The following is a 17,470-nucleotide window of genomic DNA, read 5'->3' as shown; positions in this document are numbered from 1 at the left end:
GTACCTACTCCTTACGCTACAGGTAATCCCAACCTTTGGTACTCTGATAGTGATAGCTTGATGACAGTATGTGTTATTGCAATAGATAGGAATTTCCATATAGTTTGTACAAGATCTTAAGGAAGGTTTTGGTTCACATTTTAAGAAGAATTTCTTAAAGGAGGGAAGGATGTTACACTCCATACTTTTTTACCTTGGAACGCGTTCTTAATTCTCTTGAAAGGCTCTTAAGTTTCATGGAAGGATCATAAGCCTCTTAAGTTTCTTAAGGTTTCCCAAAGTTTCTTAAAGCTTATAAAAGCTTCTTAAGACTTCTTAAGAAATCTTACGCTTCTTAATAGTTTCCATGTGAGACGGATAATCTATAACACTATCAAACAACTCTAAGAAAAGGAGAATGCAATACCCCATAGTAGAGAAGATTGGAAATAGAGTTATAAGAATTCGGAAGAAGTGGGAGACCGAATGATGAGTCATAGGACACGATTATTTATGTAAGCTACTAATTTGAAAATATTACATACTTAAGCTACTGGAGTACATACCAAGCTTACTGGAGCAAGGGTGGTGGACCCTATATGCCACATGGAAGCCTGTGATGGAAGGAAAGGGGTGTGTTGGCCGAATGAGGGCTTGACATGTGTCACCACTTAGGGCTTGACATGTATCACCACATAGGGGTTGACACATGTCACCAGCTGGTTCAGTTGAGTATTGAAGGGCTTGAAAGTGTTTTAAAAAGGGTGTGGGTTATTCTTGTTTCATACACATGACCCTCTATTTGGTATGGTTAAAGATTTTGTGAAATAAACATTAAAAACTCTATTTTCGTATCGTAGTTTTGAGCTAGTTGTTTGGAGGTGTATTGTGTAATGTTGAGGTTGTTTACTTATATATATGCTGATGGTTGTTGTTGTTCGCATGGTTTTTTACACTATGGATGAGTTGAAACCTCGGGAATGTTGAAGTTACAAGGCAAATGCAACCCGAATTTTGGTAGCATCAGAAGTAGTAACAAACTAGTCGAAGGTAATGGATAAGGAAATGACTCCTATTATTACTTGGTTGTAGAGTGGTATATTGGAAATTAAAAGGATATTAATTTGGTTTTAGAGTGGGATATTGGAAATTAAAAGGCTATTAATCTTAGTATTACTTTCATGTCAAATAGGTTAAGGAGGTATCAAGTCAAGCTGGATTTCAGTTAATCCCGGTAAAGGTATGTGAAGCTTTGTTTTTACATGTCTTAGCCTTAAGTGATTGATATACGAAATATGGGGATAATTCCATTCATAGAACCCAAAGTATGACTAATAAGTCTTATTCACTTCTCGATGGTAGAATTCCTATACTAGTTGAGTTATTGCCTCTCAAGGCTTCTGTATGATGGAGAGTAGTAAGTATATGAAGTGATCTCCTTTCTCTTGTCATGTTTTTGCATAAGTACGTAGAGCTACCCTTCTTTTCTCTTGATATATCTTTGAGATAAGTGTGGTTCAATGATTGTAAGTTAAGGCAATAACAAGGTTATGATACCGAGCCCATGACGAGCCGGGTATGATATATGTAAATGATGACTCCTTGAGGAAAAGTAGAGACTAGGTAAAGCTTATTCTTTCTCTTCCTTTGGAATGTCCTAATTATAAGTAAAATGTGATACGAGCTCTGGGTAACTCCACTTTTAAGTCCTAAATGTAATGTGTATCTAATATTACTTCTGAATGTCAAACTCTTGTAGTAAGTTGAACTACTTTCCTTGAACTCCATAAGTTGAGAAGTACTGGATGCACAAGCTTATAGTCCTAAGGACTATATGACGATGGGTATCCCTGATTTCCATGAACTCTTAGTATTACTTTAGTACATGCTTAGGGTCCCCGAGGACCTAAGTTATATAGGCCTCAATGTCATTTAGAAGGCACTTGAGATGTCTACACTACTATTCTGGTCCTCGAACAATAGCTTAATCCTCTTACATTGTTGAGTCTCTGATAATGATTTAGATTGTATATGGTTACTCACTACTTTTTTCGTGTATACTTTAATACATGTTTCACTAAGTCCCGGGCCGGCTATAATATAATTATTATTATATAGTATATGGATCGTGCCGATTGTTCCTCGGCATTATTATATGATATGTGGATCGGACCGAATGTTCCTCGGCATTACTTTATGATATGTGGATCAGACTAAATGTTCCTCGGCATCATTATATGATATGTGGATCGGACCCAACATTCCTCGCTATTACTATATGATATGTGGATCAGACCAAACATTCTTCGGCATTATTATATGATACGTAGATCGGACCGAATGTTCCTCAACAATACTATATGATATATGGATTGGGCCGTCGTTCCTCGGTATTATTATACGATGTGCAGATCGGACCATACATTCCTCGGCATTTACTTACTATATGTATGGATTGGGATATATGTTCCACAATACTAATAATATATATGTGCTTATGATGACAGAATAATGTAGATGGTATACCGATTCCCCTAACGGCTCAGGCACATTACATGATGGTAATATGTATGACTTTATTTTATACGATGTGAGTAGAGTAAACGGTTAAATGTTATACTTGCCCCCTGCATCCCTACGCCAACTGTAATTTCCTTATGGTGTCTATGCTTTACATACTCAGTACATATGTCGTGCTGACCCACCTTTCTCGGGGGGCTATGTTCATGCCTGCAGGTAGAGATACATACCTTGGGGATCCATCAACATAGAAGTTCCACTCAGCAATTCAGCAGCCCTCCATTATGTCGGAGCCTAGTTTTGGTATTAACCCTCGCTGTATATATTTATTTGTTCACGGGTATGGCGGGGGCCCTATCCCGCCTTATGTTATTGTTCTTACTCTTAGAGGTCTGTGGACATATATGTGAGTTGTGTATGGGTTGTATATGCATGTATGTACCATGGTGCCTATCATAAGCCTTGCCGTCGTATATGTTATCCTGCCTGTTGATGTGCTATAACTTAAACAGGGGACAAATTTACTTACAGATAGCAGGGATATACGCGAGTGCCATGTTCAGGCACCTGTCACGGCCTACGGGGTTGGGTCATGACAAGCTACACATTGAGAAATTAAAGAAAGTTTTACCAAAGTAATTGTACTCCATTTATTATAGCAAGTTAGCAACTTCAAATCACAATACCCAATGCCAAAATCTCAAAAAACAAAATCAAAACCCAAGATAAATCAAAAGTTCTTGTCTCTAATTCTTATCAGTGAAATTTTTTTCCCCATTAGCATTTGAAAAAACTATTAACACATGTCCAAAATGTAGGCAAAAATTGTTAGTTTGTACCATTTTGGCGATGTTAGTCGCACTCGCCGAAATAGTCTGCGAGTCGCGTTTCTGTTGTGTTCCTCACCTTTTGCTGCTTTTCTTCTTCATTTAATGTTTCTTGATTTGACGACATCGATCTTTCTCACTAACATGTTTGGTGAGTTGACTTTTTCTCCTTTTGCATAGTTCTTCAATCGCTTTCTTTCCCTAAAGTTCTAACCTTTTAGGTGAGCTCAGATGAACTTTCCTTACTGATCGGCGAGTCGCCAAGATTTTTCACTGCTCACCTTCCTGATGTTTATATAATTCTTATCCCTCATTGACCTTTAGGCGAGCATGATGCGGCCCGCCCATCGCTGAAGGCTCTTTCCATTTCCAAAATGTTTAAGTTATTAGCCTTGATTTTTGATTTTCTTGGCCAGTTTTTGGTGCATTAGGAGACTCGCATATAACTCTTTAGGAGCCTCAGCTTTCATTTTACTCAATTTTGTCCTTTGTTATTTCATTTCTTAAAAATTTAGCTCATATCGAGTCCTTAACTCCTTGCATATGCAAATGATCACTTTAGAGTCAGTTTTGGACATAATATTATCAAAGAGGACAAATTAATTGCATTTTGAGCTACAAATGAGTCCAAATACCCAACTCATTAGTGGTATATTTGTTCATAATGGGTCCAAATCATCCTTGATGATGGATGTTAAGTTGAAACAAGACCTTGATCTGACGTTCGTGGAGATAAAGAAGTTGGTGAAAAAAAAGAGAGTAGAAGTCTTTTCATAAGGGAGAGATGGGATACTTCTCTATGAAGGTCAAATATGTTTTAGGATATGGATGGCCTAAGGAGTATGATCTTAAAGGAGGCTCATACTATTCATATTCTTTTCACCCTGGTTCGACTAAAATGTACCAAGACTTAAAAGAGCTCTATTGGTAGGGTGGCATAGAAAAGGACATAGCAAGGTTCGTGGTTAAATTTCCAAATATCCAATAACTTAAGGTCGAACATCAAAGGACGGATGTCCTAGCACAAGACATGCGAATTCCCACTTAGAAGTGGGACGATGTGAAAATGGATTACATAGTTGGTTTGCCTCGTACTCGAAAACATCATAACTTGATTTGGGTAATTTTTAATAGAATGATGAAGTAGGCTCACTTTCTACCAATTAAGACTTCTTATAGTGCTGAGAAGTATGCTATGTTGTATATTCCAGAATTGGTAAGGTTGCATGGTGTGCCCTTATCAATTATTTTGTATCGTGGTACACAGTTCACTTCTTATTCTTGGAGATTGTTTCAAAGGGTTCTTGGTACCAAAGTGAAGTTAAGCACCGTATTCCATTCTCAAACCGATGGGCATGCTGAAGGGACAATTCAAACATTATAAGATATGTTAAGGGCTTGTGTGTTGGAGTTTAAAGAAAGTTGGGATGACCATCTACTGCTTATTGAGTTCACCTATAATAATAGCTACCACTCAAGTATTGAGATGGTACCATATGAGGCTTTATATAGAAGATGACGTAGGTCTCTAATTGGTTGGTTCAAAGTAGGTGAGATAACCTTGTTGGGTCCCGATTTAGTGCTTGGGGTTTGATGCTTTGGAGAAGGTGAGAGTCATTAGTGAAAGATTGAAGATGACTCAAAGTCACCAAAAGTCCTATTCCGATACAAGGAGGAGAGAACTTGAGTTTAGTTTGGATGATTGGGTATAAATGAAAGTTTCTCCTATTAACGGTGTAGTTCGGTTTAGTAAAAAGTGAAAATTGATGCCTACGTATGTAGGGCCTTATAGAATATTGAGATGTGTTGGCAAGGTTGCATATGAGTTAGAGTTTCCATTTGAAATTGACATAGTTCATCTGGTGTTCCATGTGTCTATGTTAAGGAAATATGTGGGTGATCCTAGTTCCACTGTGCCGATGGAAGTAGTGAATGTCGAAGTAAACTTGACCTATGAAGAGGTCCCGGTTAAAATTTTTGACCGGCAAGTTAAGGGATTAAGGAATAAGAAAGTTGAATCCGTCAAAGTAATTTGGAGGAATAAACAAGTTGAAAATGCTATATGGGAAACCGAAGCGGATATGATGAAGAGATACCCTCCTCTTTTTCATTTTACTCAAGAATAAAGTGCTACAATATTATGCTCAAATTGTAAATACTCCTATATTTCATATTTTCCTAAGTCTTTCATATTCATGCATGTTCCTAAAGTTGAAATTTTAAAGTCATGTCTTATGCTAAGTTTAAAAATCTCAGGTTCTATGCATTTCAAGTGTCATTCTATTTATGTTGGTTGCTAGTCCTTATTCTGTGTCCTTTCTATGCTAGTTAAATCTCATTCGAGGGCAAATGTTCCCAAGAGGGAGATATTGTAAGGCCCCATAAGTTAAAGAGTGAAAATTAAGGAACAAATTTGTAAAAATTGAATGAATGAGATCCTACAAGTCATCGACGAGTCGTAGGAGTGACTCATAGGATTGAGTTTGAGGCTATCCAATTGGTTAAGGGAAGGAGTGGGTCTATGAGTTTGTGTTATGACTCGTAGAAGTTTAGACGAGTTGTGGAAATGACTCATCAAGAAACTTTAGAGGCATAGATTTGCAGGTTGTCTAAACCCTACAGAATGACTCGAGTCTCTGAATTGTCGTCAAGTCTACGACTCGTATAGATGAGTCATAGAGAATCATCTGAGGTTCAGGTCTCAGGTATTTCTTAGACCCTACAGGATAAGTCCTCTCTATAACTCATAGAATGTCCTTCGAGTCGTACGGACCAGTCAAAGGGTCAGTTTCGACCAATTTTTAAAGGGGAATTTTAGTATTTTTCCATATTTTAACATATAAGCGAGGTCATTTTAAGGATTGAATCTAAAGACCCTAAACCTTCGCTATCCCTCATTCCTCACATTAACTCCCTACATAAAGTACTTCCTCTCAAAGTTCTCCCAAGGGTTTCATTTTCCAAGCTAGGGCTTCATTTCCAAGGCCTTCAAGTCTCCACTTCCAAAGTTGCATTAGGGATTTATTCCCCCAAGGTACATGGGTGTCATTCATTGGTTCTTCCGTCAATGGAGCCCAACTATTTTTCAAACTTAATAAGTGCAACATCAAATTGCAAATTTTACGGGTTTTCATATTATCTTTTCAAATATATAGATTATTGAATATTTGAAGTTTATTTACCTCTCTTAGCTCATATTGGTTCTTAATTTCATGAAATGGTTGATTTATCAAAGGTCCTTATTTGAAAAGGGTTTTAAAGTGTATTGGTGGGTTGTTTTAAATGAGTCTTAATTGATGCATTTCATTGCTCTCATGCATGCAAGAATTGATGTCAACAACTTAAAAGTCGAATTGAATAGAACCCAACTAGCTTTACTCTGCTTTATTGAAGTTTGAATTAAAAGCTTTGACTTCAAAATGATTGTTTATGGAAACAAATGTCTATGATCAAATGGAGACTTATGAAATGAAAGAATGATGAAATGATCATGAAATAATGTATTCCACTTGTAAAAGTCCAATTCTCATTTCTGTGAATCTAAGAAATATGTTAATGAGCTATCATACTTAATGATGATTTGATAATTTAAAACTATGTAAATTATTATGTTCTTATGTTATATTAAACTATTCTGTGGGATTGACTTAGCACCAAATGGGGCAATGATGTAAGATTTGGTAAGGGAATGCTAGTAGCAACCCCTTATCTCACTATTTATGTGCCAACATAGGAGCCCTTGTAGGCTTAGGCTAGTGCATCCACAAATAGCCCTAAATGTTAAAGAACTGAATGAATCTTGATGGAGCTCTACCCGAAAAGTAGTCTCCTAATGCCAATGTAAGGGGTTATGTTGGATTCAATGTAATAGTTTGCATGGTTTTAAAAGTCAGTTATAGTCATTTTCCCACAAAATGAATGTTTCAAGTATTATTTATATTGATTGTTCATGTATGCATCTACTTATGTACTTTATGATATGGTGTTTTAACATTTTCATTGATTTGCATACCTACATACTTAGTACATTCAAATAACTAATACATACTGTTTTACCTAATGACACCACCATGTAGGGAACGACATTATTCCACACTCACCTCCATGTGGCAAGTCGGATTCGTTGAAGGCTATTATGTTGGTGAGTTCCAATGTTTCGGGAACAACATTCTTTTCCTTTCTTGATTATGTATATAAAGACTTTGGATACCATTCATAGTACATATTTCCATTTTGATTGAGGGTGAGATAGGGACATGTCTTAGCCCCCGCCAAGTCTTTTTATAGAGGTATGTTTGGAGATACATGTATGACGTTCTAAGGTTGACATTGACTATTATTCCATGATGTTTCCCTTAGTCCCTCTATCCCTTTTACTTTCTCTTGTTATTGAAGTTCATTTCCTAGGAAAAGCTAAATGAATACTAAGAGGATTGGGTAAGGTACCTCCGAGTGTCTTATTCACTGTGCCACGTCTAGGTCCTAGGCTTGGGTCGTGACATTTGCATTCACTTGAACTCTAGTTGAGTTTTGATTTAATATTTTATGCATGATGTTGAGTAAAGAATGATTATTTACATCATCTAATTAAGAGTGAGTTTGAGTATGAGTTAAGATAAGTTGAAGAAGGCTCTTAATATCTATTTTGAGCATGAGTATTTTATGTATAAATGAGTTGAGTTCATTACATTTAACATCTATTTTTGAGACTTAATTGAGAAGTTAAAGTATGCTTTTAAATTCATTATTCATGATGGGTTTTTTACCTATCTTAAAGAGAAAAAATAGGTTAAGAAAAGATAAGTTTGAGCTTTGTCCAAAAGAGACTAAAAGAGGTTAATTGAGTAAGTGCCCTCACTTCCGATACGAGTAGAGTAAAGTTATTTTTGGAGTAGTATCAATCACCAATTTGGGTACTACTTTGGATAACTTCAACCCAATAACCTATATAACTATTTTAGATAGGATTGTAGCATTCATTCTAGCGACTCCTCAGAGTCCCAAAAGAGAACGTTTTTAGATGGATCCATAGTTTAGTTATTGTCCTATACCGTGGTAAGGTATAGGATAGCTCTAGCAACCTGGTCAGAACATTGTATTATCATAAGAATCAAGTGATGATTGTCGGTTAGAGAAATTCTCTATGAAATAAAGTACAATATTTTAATATACTAGGTTGTAATTATTATTGCATATCATTTCAATCATTTTTTATAATATTGCATGGTTTATTGAGTTGAGCTATTTTCAGATTGAGTTCCTTGAGTTGAGTATCTTGAGTAAGTTTACTTCCAGTTATTTTATATACCGTACATTCCATGTACTAATGCTATTTGACACTAGATCTTTTTATGATGCAGACACAAGTGATAGAGATCCTCAATAGGCACATCGTTTAAGATAGAGTTTCCATCCAGCTTTTAGTGACATCTCTTTGCATTTAGAGATGCTCTTGCTTCTTATATCAGTCCTTTATTTAAGTCATTTATTTATCAATTGAGGTAGTCATGGGCTTGTCCCAGTTGATGGTTGCTCAGTTTGGTCATTAAGATACTCCAGTCCCAAGCTCCAGTTCCTAAGATCCATCTGGTTCTAATAGAACTCGAGATTTTTTTAGGATGAATTCACCGGTATTTACTGGGTCCAAGGATGAGGAAGATCCTTAAAATTTCATTGATGACATATGGAATATTCTAAATACAATACATACCATAGAAATAGAGGTAGTTGAACTTGTGTCTTAGTTACTGAAAGATGTTGCAAACATCTGATACAACCAGTGGGAGGAAAGTAAAGGTGAGGATGTTGAACCTTCCGTCTGGGATGACTTTGAGAATATATTCCTAGACCACTTCATTTTGCGAGAGCTAAAGGAGGCAAATGTAGAGAAGTTTATGATCCTAAAACAAGAGGGGATGACCATCAAGGACTATAGTCTGAAATTCATTCAGTTGTCTAGATATACTCCAGAGATGGTTCGTGATGTAAGATCCAAAATAAGGAAGTTTGTTTCAAGTTTGGGCTGACATGTAAAGAAGAAGTGTCATACATCTTTACTAATATCATATATGGACACATCCAGACTCATGGTGTATTCCCAACAAGTTGAGGAAAATAAGAAAAAGAATAAGGAGGAGCATCAAATCAATATAGCTAATTATGTAGACAATGAATGCAACCATTAGAAATAGCAACTACTCTTTCTTTCATAAGAGGTCTTCTGGTTATGCACCTTCTACGACTAGTGCACCTACAACTAATAACAGCAATGACCAGAAGTCTTATGTAAATCAGGATATCAAAGGTTAAGGCTCTAAATTCCTGGGAAGTATGGTCAAAAGTTCTTTGCGCAAGCCATATTGTAATAAGTATAAGAGGCCTCATTTAGAAGAGTGTCTTGTTAGCACCAATGGGTGTTACAAGAGTTGATATATAGGTAACTTTCTAAAAGATTGTCCCACGTAGAACTGTAACCCCCCATAAAAAACATTCTATATGGTGTTTCAATTCTCGAAGAAAATTATACTGCTCATGTATTTTAGGCATAACTTTTCATAGGTTGGTCTAAATTAGTTGATTCAAAATTTTCAATAATTCTAACATCATTACCTACAACTTTTGTGCATATCTTGTGATTCGGAGACTAAGTAGGTCAAATAAATTAATTTTTGCAAGACCTGGTGTTGTGACAACATGGAGTATTTGAAGAAGTAAAATCATATCTCACTGTAGGATGCTCAAAATTAGTTGATTATTGAATGAAATGAAATAAGCTTTCTAGAGCTACAATTCATATGCACACATCAAATGCTAATTAGGAAGTTATCTTGTTCAAACATAGCTTCGAAAAAGGGTATTCCGTAAAAAAAGATTCATCTCACCAACCATGGAAGATCTAGATCCATTTGACATCATCCATGATATTAATAGTCCTCCATTTGACATCACCCATGATATAACAATCCTCCATTAAATTTTCAAATTTTTTTTACAATTATTTTAATTATTATTAGGTCCTTCCCTCACACATATAAATACCCACCTTATTTCATCATTTTGTTCATCAATATTTCTCAAGCAACTCTTCTCTCTATACATTTCTGTACTTATTCTCAAAATATAGTTTTAGTTCTTAGTAGTATAGAAATAATATTCTGGTGATTCATATACTCTAGGTAATATACAAAATACTCTAGAGAGGAGAAAAAGCTAGCATTCAAGAGTGTTCATTAAGTCCTTCGATTCTTAGTAAAGCTTCGTATTCTAGATATGTAAGGCTTCAATGAGAGTATTCCTTCCACTCTCATGCCTAAAGTATTTTGATTATATCATAAATTATATTTATTTTCTTTAAGTTTTACTCTAAGGTATGTGAGTGCTTATTCATGGGTTCTTCCACCATGGAGTCCAAAACACTTTCAACTAAATTTATTGATTTCAAATAATATTTTCTTATGGGTAATTCTTATTTCTACTTAATAGCATTAATCATGGTTAAACTAATAATTTTTGGTCTATTTTGATGCAAACTGATTTCTTATGTATGAATTGATAGTTTGCAAGTAATTTATCTATTCATCTGTTTAAAGGTTCTTAAAATTCATGGTTGTTGTTTAAAACATAACTTTTAATTAATGGATTTCAAAGTATTTATGCATAATTTCATTTATATAATGTTTGAGAGTTGAAGTGATTCAAACCCACCTAGTTCTACTATATTTTCATTAAAGTTTGACTTGAAAGCTTTGACTCCAAATAAATATTTATGAAAGCAATGTCTATGATCAAAAGTGAGCCTTATGAAATAAAAGAATGATGAAATTCTATAAATTATGGATTCCTTATGCAATAAAGACAATTCTTACATATTTGAATCACCAAATGTTTTAATGAGCTAGTTTTGGTGAGTTCCTATATTCTGGGAATAATATTTTTTTATCTTTTTAGCTTATGATATGTTGAGATCTTTAGAACTTACTATGACATTTTTTTCTATTATGATTGAGTGTGAGCTAGGGACTTGTCTTAGCCCCGTTAAATCTAAAAGTTAGAGGTATTGTTGGACATATGTAAGTTGAAGATTTACAATTATGATTTCCACTTGTGTATTTATTGTCATTATCTATGAAAGACTAAAAGAATACTAAAAGGCTTGTTTGAGGTAATTTTAGGTTCCTCATTTGCCATGTCACGTCTAGGCCCTAGGCTTGGGTCTTGACAGGAACCAAGTCAATCAAGGAAATAAATCCCAATCTTCTTTATCAGCACTATCCAATTAAGGTAATCAAAGAAGTACTAATTCAGGAGTAGGCAGAGGTTCAAATTATTTGTATGCTATGGCTAATTGTCATTACTAGGAGAACTCACCAATTTTTGTCATTAGTATGCTTCGAGTATTTTTGTATGATGTTTATGCATTACTATATCGAGGTGCTACTTTGTCTTTTGTGACCACCTATGTAGCCCTTAATTTTGGAATTCCTCATGAACGACTCTTATAAACATTCAACTTTTCTACTGTATTGATAAGTCTATTCTTTCTAAGAGAGTCTATTGTGATTGTGTAGTCTCTATCCATCATAAAGATACTTCTGTAGAATTAGTTGTGTTAGACATGGTTGACTTATATTTTATTCTTGGCATGGACTGATTTTATGCTTTTGTAGAACCCAAATTGTTAAGCTTCAGTTTCTGAATGAGCTATTTATAGTATAGAAGGGTAATCCAACTTTACCTAAGGGTCGATTCATTTCATACCTGAAGGCCAAAAAGTTAGTTTCCAAGAGATGTATATACCATATTATTAAAGTTAGAGAGGACAGTGTGGAGTCAAAAATCGGTAATTCAAAATTCCCAATTTTTGACTTTGAAATTGGCCCGTCTCTGAATTCGATAACTTTAGTATGATAACGATCATAATTACATTATGATTATATTATTTATAGTGTGTTAGCATTCGGATGTTCCTCGAAAGGAAAAATATCTAGTTTCGTGAGTTGGAGTGCATGCAGTCGACCTACAGGTAGGCTATGGTTTTCCCCTTATAAGATTGAGCATGTTTTGGTAATTGTATATTGAATTATATAACTTGGAGGGGTTGGGGTGTCGAGTATGCTAAATTCCTAGCATTTATGTCCTAGGTGTTATTTTGGGAAATTTTTGGAATGTTTAAGCATGTTTTCAGTTATTATTGATCATCTATGCCTTGTTATGTATGCTTTTCCTGTGGTTATATGTTTAGAAGCATGTTTGGCCTTAGTCTAGGCTTAGACTACTATTGCCTTATACTTGCATGATTTTGGTGTTGTGGGGCCTTAGAACTTCTCTAACGTCATTTTGGATGGTTAGCTCCCTATAGACTGATAAAGCAGACTTTACTCTGCTAGTGTGAGCTTTAGCGAGGCAGTAAGACACTTTGTAACCTTACCTCCATAATGCCCTATTTTCCTAACGATCCTATATCAGTTGGTTCTTGATTCTGGAAGTCTTCGCGATGATTCTGATTGTATATGGTTTGGGTTGGAGTGATTTATTGATGTCATTTGGTATAAGGGTACTCCCCATAATGCTCGATTGGTCTCTAATTCTAATTTGGTTCGATCCCTTAGCTACAATTACCCTGTTCAAGGTCGTGGTCTAGTTGACTTATGTTAGGTTCCTTAGCTATAAATACCTGGTTGAAGTCTTTGGTCTAGCTTACTTGTGTTCAGGTTCCTTAGCCACAGCTACCTCGTTGAATTTCGTCATCTAGCTTACCTATGTTCCATCCCTTGGCTACAGTTACCCGGTTGAAGTTCGTGCTCTAGCTTACTCATGTCGACTCATTAGCTACAGTTACCTGGTTGAAGTCAATGGTCCAGCTTATTCAATTCCTAATTCCCTAATAAATCTTTAGTTCAAGCCTTCATCTACTCTGAGCTTTGGGGTTAAAGTTTTAGAGATTTGGGATCAATTGGTTCAAGTTCGGAAAATGGTGGTATGATTAGGACTCTATTAGCTCCGTTCATTCTGCTTTATCTATACTTGCTCCTATTAGGCTTATGGGAGCCTATTTAGGTTGTTACCTTATACTTGTGCACGAGTGTACCCATTGGGTTTATGGGAGCCCGAATGACTTAGCTAGATTCTTTCTCTTTATTTGTTGAGTATGTTCATGTACATACCTAATTTACTTCTTTCCCTATCTTTGGTTGTGGTCATTTACTCACATTTTAGTTTACTTTTTCTTGACTTTCTATGTTAGCCTATAATGCCTATTGGGTACTGTTTTGGAACTCATACTACACTCTGCATCTATTTTTGTGATACAGGTTCGAGTACTAGCTACTGGCGTTGATTCAAGCCAGCTGCGATCATGATCGGAGGCGAGGGTGAGCACATTGCATTTTGGATTTTCCTATCTCCCTCTGTATTTATACATTTTTTCTCTCTTTTGCCTTTTGAGACAACTCTATTTCTGTGGTCCACTTTCAGGACTTGTACTCTTTTTATAGTAGCTCTATACATGTGACTTCCAGGTTCTAGAGGGATCTTTTATTTGTATATATTTTTTTAGCTTCCTCCCATTCATGTATGTTTCTTTTATTTCATTACTATTGATAGATTGAATTAGTGGTCTTCCACCCTAACATCCTATTACTAGCAGTTTCGGGATATAGGTTGGCTTGCCTACTGGTGGGTCATAGTAGGCGTCATCATAACCTGAGAAATCAGGTCATGATAGTAACCTATTTCTATTATGCCATATAAAATGGGTCCCGTATAGGCAAAAGAGTTAAAAGAGAAATTTAAATATCTTTTCAATAAAGGATTCAATAGGCCGAGTGTCTCAACTTGGGGCCCTCCTATCCTATTCGTGCGAAAGAAAGATGGCTTTTTAAGAATATGCATTGAATATCGTAAGCTGAACAAGGTTACTATAAATGATAATACCCTCTATTGAGAATTGATGGTCTTTTTGACCAACTTTAGGCTGCCACTTGTTTCTCCTCGATAGACCTCAGATCAGGCTATCATCAATTGAAAGTGAGGGAATTTGAATACGTAATAAATATTAGAAAGGTAAAATTAGTTAATTGTTGAAAGGATCCTTTGTCAATCACTTCCATTCGTTTTGTTAGACCATCTACAACACTCATTGCTACAGCCCTAACACAATTATTTCCTAATAATTGCTATACTTGATATCCCATAGATAGCCTTAAGAACCATGTATGGTCAATATGAGTTCCTAATTATGTCCTTCTGTTTGACTAATGCCCATGTAGCATTTATGGACCTTATAAATAGAGTGTTCAACAAGTACTTAGACATGTATGCTATTGTGTTTATCAATGTCATTTTGATCTATTCGAGGAATGAGGAGGAGTATGTCGACTATCTCATAATTGTTCTCCATGCTCTCAAAGAAAAGGAGTTGTATGCTAAGTTTTCTAACTTTTAGTTCATACTTGCATCTGTTGCATTCTTAGGCCATATTATTTATGTTGATGGTATTCGAGTAGATTAACAGAAGATTGAGGTAGTAAATATTTTACCCAGACCCACATCTCCGATAGATATACAAAGTTTCTTGGGTTTGGGTGGTTACTATAGAAGGTTTATTGGATTTTCTTTCATATTATCGCCTTGAACATGTGATGCAAAAGAGAACTAATATTCAATGGCTCAATGCTTATGAGAAGAGTTTTTAAGAGTTGAAATCGAGGTTGACTATTGCTCCAGTTTTGTCCCTACCCAAGGGAAAATATGGCTTCATCATTTATTGCAATGAACCTAGAGTTAGATTGGGCTGGTTGTTGATTCATAAATGCAATGTCATAGCTTATGCTTCTAGATAACTTAAGATCCACGAAAGAAATTATTTGACTAATGATTTAGAGTTGGAAGCGGTAGTATTTGTCTTAAGATTTGGTGTTATTATCTCAACGTCATGCATGTGGATGTGTTCAAAAATCACAAGAGCTTGCAATATGTTTTTAGTTAGAAAGATATGAACGTGAGGCGGAGGATATGGCTTGAATTTCTCAAGGATTATGTTATGAGTACTCTCTACCATCTAGGTAAAGCTAATATTGTTACTGAAGCTCTTAGTAGGTTATCCATAGGGAGTACTGCTCATGTTAAGGAAGAGAAGAAAGAAATAGCAAGAAAAGGTGCATAGAATTACACGTTTAGGAGTTCTTCTTGTGAACTCTAATGAGGGAGGTATTATCATTCAGAATTGGGTTGAGTCTTCTTTAGTTATAAAGGTAAACGAAAAGAAAGATCAAAATCCTATCCTCCTTTAATTTAAAGAAGATGTTCATAAAAAGAAAGTGTTGGCTTTTCCCAAAGGAGGGAGATGGAGTATTGAGATATCAAGGCATATTATGTATTCCAAGTGTTGACGATCTCCGAGATAGAATAATAGTAGAGGACCATAGCCCTAGATATTCAATTTATCCAGGCTTTACAAAGATGTAACATGATCGGAGAGAAGTCTATTGGTGGAATGGTATAAAGAAAGACATAACATATTTTACGTCCAAGTGCCCGAATTTCCAACAAATCAAAGTTGAGCATCAAAGGCCTTGTGGTGTTGCTCAGAATATAAAGTTGCAAGAGTAGATGTGGGAGATGATTAATATGGACTTAATTATAGAGTCACGCAAACAACATGATTCGATTTGGGTAACCGTAGAAAGGATGACCAAATTAGCCCACTTCTTGCCCGTTATGACTATGGATTCGGCCGAGAATTATGCAATGTTATACATTCGAGAGATAGTTTAATCTCATGGAGTTCACTTGTAAATCATCTTAAAAGAAGGTACCCAATTTACTACTTAGTTTTACAAGTAACTTCCAAAAGGTTTAGGCTCGAAGGTGAATCTTAGTACTCATTTTCATCCTCTGAAAGATGGTCAGGCAGAGCATACAATTAAGACTCGTGAGGATATGTTCAGATCATGTGTTATATATTTCAAGGGTAATTTGGATGATCAATTTCCGCTTATTGAAATTTCTTACAATAAAAACATTCATTTGACATTTAAATGGCTCCATATAAATCTCTTTATGAGAGGAGGTCTAGATCGCCAATTGGTTTGTTTGAAGTTATGGAAGATGAGTTGATAGGACTAGACTTGGTTCATCAAGGTATGGAGAAGGTAAAGACCATTCAAGAGAGGCTGAAAACTATGTAAAGACATCATAAATCTTACAGTAATGTTAGGAGAAGGGAATTAGAGCTTGAGGTAAATGAGTGGATGTATTTGAAAGTTTTGCCCATGAAGGAATTTTGAGGTTTAAGAAGAAAGGGAAGTTGAGTCCTTGATACATTGGTCCTTACTAGATTATAAGGAGCATTAGAAATGTTGCGTATGACTTAGAGCTTCCATCTGAGTTAGATGTCGTGTATCCGGTGCTCCATATTTCCAAGATTAAGAAATGCTTGGGATATCCTTCACTCATAGTTCTGACAGAAAACATTGGAGTGAAAGATAGTTTTTCCTATGAGGAGATTCCAGTCCAAATCCTAGATTGTCAGGTTCGTAAGTTGAGGACCAAATAGGTAGCTTCAGTCAAAGTTTTATGGCAAAATAATTTCTTCGAGAAGGATATGAAAGCTAAGTACTCAGATCTATTCGTTCCTCCTAGTGCCGATGTTGAAGGTAATATTCCTACTCCTATTTTTGAAATTAGTATTTTCTTAAGTTTGAGTAATTGAATGAGTTATTCTTGTGTTTGATATTTTAAGCTCTTGCATTGTATTTGTTCCTTATGTAGATCCTAAGCTTAATCATCATTTGAGAACGAATGATCCCAAGGGGGAGATATTGTGACACCCTGTACTATTTTAACTTAGATGAATTCTAAGATCTAAGAGAAAATTTTGAGAAAGTGAGTTGTCAAGGTCTATCACCCAACTCTACAACCAGTAGAGTTTTCTACGAGGTGTAAGAAGGGCTAGTAGAACCTTTGGAAACTTAGTACAATTTTTTTCATTAGTGTATTTTGTCATTAAGGTCCTTTATACAAGCCTTGTTACGACTAGTAGAAAGTCGTATGACCCATAAGAATTAGTCATAGAATTTAGTGTTGTATACCAGTAGATATTGGAATGTGGACAAAGTTCATATGAATAGGTCTTATGACCCATA

This window comes from Solanum dulcamara, chromosome 2 (assembly GCF_947179165.1).
Source record: "Solanum dulcamara chromosome 2, daSolDulc1.2, whole genome shotgun sequence".
NCBI lineage: Eukaryota > Viridiplantae > Streptophyta > Magnoliopsida > Solanales > Solanaceae > Solanum > Solanum dulcamara.
The sequence above is the reverse complement of the archived record's forward strand: the minus strand, read 5'-3'. Positions refer to the sequence as shown.